The sequence below is a fragment of the Simochromis diagramma genome, unplaced genomic scaffold (assembly GCF_900408965.1).
Source record: "Simochromis diagramma unplaced genomic scaffold, fSimDia1.1 OVJJ01000699.1, whole genome shotgun sequence".
Taxonomy (NCBI): Eukaryota; Metazoa; Chordata; class Actinopteri; order Cichliformes; family Cichlidae; genus Simochromis; species Simochromis diagramma.
In genome coordinates this window covers 205,256-211,319 of record NW_024387495.1, presented here as the reverse complement: position 1 = coordinate 211,319, position 6,064 = coordinate 205,256, and the positions used below count along the sequence as shown (strand labels likewise).

The window sequence follows — 6,064 nt, the reverse complement described above, 5'->3', positions numbered from 1 at the left end:
ATAAACCACTATTTACTGTCCCTACTCTGCATGTCTAAACTATCATAGCCTCAGATTCTCGTTTCTAATGCTGCTAACTCTCAATGAAAACATCTTTGTGAACCTCCAGCTACCCAGCCGTCTTTCTGTCAGTGTCACCGTCTCCAAACCATACATCACAGCAGCTCTCACAAGCCCTTTCACTCTCGCTGCTATCCTTCTGTCACAAATCACCCCGACACCTCTCCACCCACTCCACCCTTTCTGCACTCTCTCTTCTTCACCTCTCTTGTGCTGTACTACTCATTACTCTGGATGGTTCACAGCAGGTATTTAAACTCACTGCTCTGAGTGTTCTGCTGCAAATCACATCGTTTTTGATAATTATCTTGACAGAACTGAGAAAACAGCCTTCCATATAAAACATTTTGTAATTTTGTCCCTGGTACATTTTGGATTAAACTTAGCAGAGCACAGACCGATCTCTGCTCAGGCGACCGTACATCAAAATTACATTAGTTCTGAATGAACTGCCCTGCACAGTGTGCAGCTTTATTTGAGCTACTTTTATTCATGTATTTTGTTGATGCACTGGACCAGATTACACAACAATAATCATGCTGTGAGGAAGCAAATGCATTTACAATTAGCTTTATAACATCTGCTGTCATTCATTGTGACACATCTGACTCACCTGGAGTCGACATTATGTGCAGATAATGTTTGTGATCATTGTACCCAACAGTTGTTCACTAGGAATATTATTAACACTGAATCTGCAGCTGTTTATTAAGGATTTCTCTCAATGAGACATATCAATGAATGATTCAGCTGCATATACTGATCATCAGCAAACATGGCAATCTGAGCATTTATTCAAAATTAATAGAAGATCATTAATAGACTGACATAATAATAATCCCAGTCAGCTTCCTCAAGGTATACTGCTCATTTCTGACAATCTGGCGTTAAGATAAACAGTCTCCCACATAGCAAAATTGGTATGGTCTGGATCTGGACCACACAACGTGCTTACACATGGCCCAAATACCACAAAGAATGACGGCCCTTTGGTGGCCAGATCAGGTTTGCCAGAGGTGGCCCACACAAGGGCCAGCACAAGGCCAGTTGCAGACACACTGCTGGCTCTGTGCTGGCCCAAAACAGTTTCAGCTCTGGCCCCAGATGTCAGTCTAATGTGTGCCTTAATCAAGCCATGTAATAACAACATGTGCCACAACAAATTAGTGCAAAAGTAACATGACGAAAGTGCACACTCACAAGTCTGTCAAACCTGCATTTGAAACGTTGGCTACCATAGCAGTATAGTATTGCAACATGGCATTTGGGTCTTCTAACTAAAATAGAAAAATAGGAACATAAATAGTGCCATCATTGCCAGACCTGGCCCACATCTGGTTGACATACACCCTGCCATGACACCAGTCAGTCAGAAGTACCAGCTTGACACCAGATTCGGGCCAGACCTGCTTGCTATGTGGGCTGTGTCTGGTGGTTAGACTGACCACGTTAACAAAGGACCAAAAAACATAATTTATCGTCTTATTTAGTTTTAAGAAATGAGGGATAAAATCAAACAGAACGACAGCCACAGATTACGTTGCCACAGCGTACGCTGTGAGCCACGAACAAGATAGTGTACAGGAAAACCTGTGCCGCATATGGACTAGAAGTCTGGAACTTCTGCCGAGTGGTTCAGAAAACTGAGTGTTTTGAACAAAAGGGATAAGTTTCTCTGAGACTTTGAGTTCCAGACACACCAGCAACTACTGGCCAACCAACTAGACACAGCAACAGGAGACTGCAGTTGTGATAGATGTGGCAATCCCAGTGGACGGCAATAAAGAGGAGCATGAGAAAAACAGAGAAGGACCAGAGGCTGAACAAACAATTTGAGCAGATGTGGAAGGTAAAATCCAGTGTGGTCCCATTGTGGTTCCAGTGTGGTTCCACTGTGGTCCCAGTGTGGTCCCAGTGGTAACAGGAGCGTTCCAAGAGTGGCTCCAGCAGATTCCAGACACAACTTCAGAGGTCTCTGTCCAGAGGAGTGCAGTCTTAGGAACAAAGACTAAGATACTGTCCAGACCATAAAACTCCCAGACCCAAGCTTGAGGAAGCTTGTAAGTGAATGAAACAGAACTCTATCTTTCTCTTTCTCTAAAAATAAAATTCATTTTCCACATCAATGGGCCCAAAGTCTAATAAACATTAGTAACAGAGGAGAAAACCAACCATAGGGAGGTTTAAATCTGTGTGTGTCTTCACTCTCAGCAAATTAAAACAACAACAACAACACAATAACATGGTATTATATAAAAACCAAAATGAGGTCTACTCATCAATCAACACAGAGATTCACATGACAGATGCATCTGCAAGTAAACCAGATCAAATAGCCTGACAGGGTTTAGAGTTGAGGGCACTGCTGCTTTGTTTCAGATATAGAAATGGTAATCTGGCCTTTAAATCTGACGTCATTAGCCGTGTCTGGGCCCAAACTCTGCTTCAGGTCCCAGAGTCAAACGAACACTGTGGCATCACTGAGAGTTACAAACTGTCTAAATTCTTTCATCTTTAGTAAAATCATCAGCGTTGCTGCTTTACCAGGTGAAACAATTAAGTTTAACATCCAGGCATCCATGAAAACAGAATTTATTAAATTCAACAGAGTTAGAAGTTAGCAGGAAGTTAGCTCGCTAGCTTCCACCTAAACATGATATAGCATGTTCTGACCAGTGTTGGTCAAGTTACCTGAAAAAAGTAATCAGTAACTAATTACTGATTACTTCCCGAAAAAAGTAATCCCTTTACTTTACTGATTACTTATTTTCAAAAGTAATTAGTTACTTAGTTACTTTTTAAAACATGATTTATCCCCTAAATAGGTGATAAAGCAATAGATCTTTCAGCCCAATTTTATTTTTTCTGCATAATCCATCATATAAAAATGTAATCAAATGGAAAAGTCTCTTTTTAAAACTTGTTTTATTAGTTTTAACCTTTTAACTTTATGCATCAAGCAAAGATTTAATTATCTGCAACATTCTCTGACTGGAAGAAATTTGTTTAACATTTAAACCTATTTTCTGCACATTCCAGCACATAAAATAAAATAGTTTTTTGTGTTTACACCCAATCTTTCAAATAAATGCAAGTAAAACACAGCAGAAAATAAATAAAATCAAAGACTCAGCAGTCCTGTTGCTCTATTTTCACCTTTATAGCAGGAGTGGGGCAGGCGGATGTTTGCCCTGGTGCAGGTGTGCCGCAGCGGTCAGTGGAAGGATACGGCAGCTTCTCTGTGAATTTCACATTCCAGCGGCAGCGTATTTGGTGCTTGCTCGGACGTTTAGGGGGTTTTTTGCTGTAAAAAGTGAGCAGCAGACGCTAATGTTTTTGTCACTTTTTACGGAATCAAACTCAAAGTAAGGTCAGTACTTCCACGCTTTAAACGCTGCACGCTCATACTCTCCCGCACTCGATATATTATCCATTGTTGATCTGCACACGTCGCACTCACTTACGTCATTGTCATGAGACACTCTCGCAAAAAAATCACGGTTTTAGTAACGCAGTAACGCAGCGTTCCTACGGGAAAGTAACGGTAATCTAATTACCTTTTTTGCATTGGTAATCCCTTACTTTACTCGTTACTCGAAAAAAGTAATCAGATTACAGTAACACGTTATTTGTACTGTAGCCATCTCTGGTTCTGACTGAGAGATTTCTAAAAACTTCAAACGTACAGCTTTGACTTCCAACACTTCCAACATAAATGAAGACAGAAAACTAAACAGCAGTGACGTTTGTAGGGTCACTGAAGTTGGACTACCTGGTATATAATGATGTGCTAATGTGGTGGCTAGCAACACAGCTATGCTAGCATAAACAGTGAAGCTGGAGGATGAACGCTAACTTTTTTCCACTCGATAAAAGTTAACGTGAGTGTTCCTGATTGTTAGGGACAAATGCAATCAAACTTCAGTCAGGAGAACAACTGAGATAATCCATCCACAATACGAGGTTAGTCATTAATATGCTGCTGCATGGGCTGGGCTGTAGTTACAGCGGAAGGTTTTAAAAACTGAGCTTCAAAATTAACAGTGGTAATAAAAACCTAGAAAAGCTGACAGTGATCACTGACTGTTTTTAGGGGCTTGTTTGAATTAAATAGAACAAGATACAAAACATTAAAACATGTTAAAAACACAAAAGCCTTAATAAACACAGAGTAGTTTGGACCTGGAAGCAGGATTCATTACGTCATCACTTAAAGACCGGATAGACAACCAGTTCCCACTAGTTCAGCTACTTGGAATTGTCTGCTTGCCGATCGAGTCTGTTGATCAGTTCCACTTGCACTTGCCAACAGCTGATTTCAGCCCAAAAAGGAAAATAGTAGTACTTTCTTTTTTAAGTAACAACAATGGACAAAGGAGCAGAAACACCTCCAACATGCACGGACATCATATGACGCTTGGTGATGGTGGTGACTCTCAACGTGGATTAAGTGAGAATCCATAACGTGGAGAACGTGATGGAAGTGAGACAAGTGTACCTTTAAAATCCTGTGGCTGAGGAAAACTATAGTCTCATTTATGGTCATAAAACATTCTGTCCAGAGCCAAGCAGGATTCCCAGAGAGCGAGAGAAGCACCACATAGGGACATAGTATCATAGTGCACAAAGTCTATCTTACCATGTCTCTGTACCAAGAGTCAGCTGCATGGGATGTAATAGCAGAGGGCTGCTGTGTCATGTGACCGTATAATGACCACAAAGAATCGTTGAATCAATATTAATCAAAGGTAACAGGAGTATATTCAAAAATGCTGTTTTTAAATTAGGACTTTATTAGGAGGGAAAAAACTATCCAAACCTACCAGCTCAGGTGTGAAAAATGAAATAATGTTAATTCATGAATTAACTGTGATTAGCCTCATTATTGGAAAGCTCCATTTCAACAGCCACAGCCAGCCCGATCACTGCAGGACCTTCTGAAGACATCACTGATATGTGACATCTGGTTTCACTGCTGTCATGTAACCAACATCACGTTTCTCTAACTTCAGTCTCCGCCTGCTCCAAGCTCGTATCCATCATACAAACATCATTTATCAGAACACTGATGTTTGCAAGCACCACAGCACAAAGCTGTTTTTGTCAGAGCGATGGAAAAACCTTCTTCCAATCATGGTTGTCATTTGTAGAAATGATTCATAAATAAACTTGGTAACGCACACAAATGTACACAATTTGTGCAGTGAAAGTATAACTGTGTTTGCTTACAGATGGTTTGTTCTGAGTGTGATTAATAGATTTTTTAAAGATGATGGATGAGAAGAAAACCTTCTTATTAAAGCGGTCGCTGGTTTTGGAAGATTGTCAAAGCAGCTGGCTCACATTAAACAGACCATCCATCCTGCTCGTCTGTTGTTGGGTGACTGACCTCTTCATCTTAGCTGCTCGTGTGGTTCTCAGCTCTTCTGCAGCTGCATTAATGTCAGAAGATGTGACCTTTTCATACATTACTGAATAAATACCATTTTCAGAAAAATAATGTATCTCATCCTGACATCATCTGTGTGGTTGATGGTAAGATCTAACCGCGACACATGACTGCTGTCTGGTGCTCACAGCCATCGCAGCCACATTCATTTACCAACATATGTGCAGCCAAGTTTCTTCAGTAAGCCAGCCTCTCGCCCCTAAGCAACCCTTGTCTCCCTCACACACACATCCACACACACCAGTGGAAAGTAGTTCACTGTCCAGGATCCCAAGGTCAGCTGCTTGATTAGCACTAAGCGCCAGAGGCTAACACTGTCAGGCAGTTTCCCCTTAATGAAGCCATCACGGCATGGTGAGAGTGAGAGAAATACAGCCAGTCAGCCCAACTGGACCTGCCTGATTTACAGCTATAGCAGTCCACACATCAACCACACTGAGGGAATATGTGGAGACGTGGCTCTAGGTGTAGTTAAACTGTCAGTGAGCGATGATATAACGCCAGGTTCTAGTTCACTGGCATTTGGGAAGTGATGTATTTTTGACGTGTTCTCTT

General features: G+C 41.2%; 1 protein-coding gene across 2 annotated transcripts in view; it reads right to left on the bottom strand.

Moving 5' to 3' along the window:
- The window catches only part of LOC120725645 (RNA binding protein fox-1 homolog 1-like), a 293,134-nt gene that overhangs the window by 84,419 nt on the left and 202,651 nt on the right, over positions 1-6,064 (bottom strand). The gene's annotated exons all lie outside the window — the stretch shown is intronic.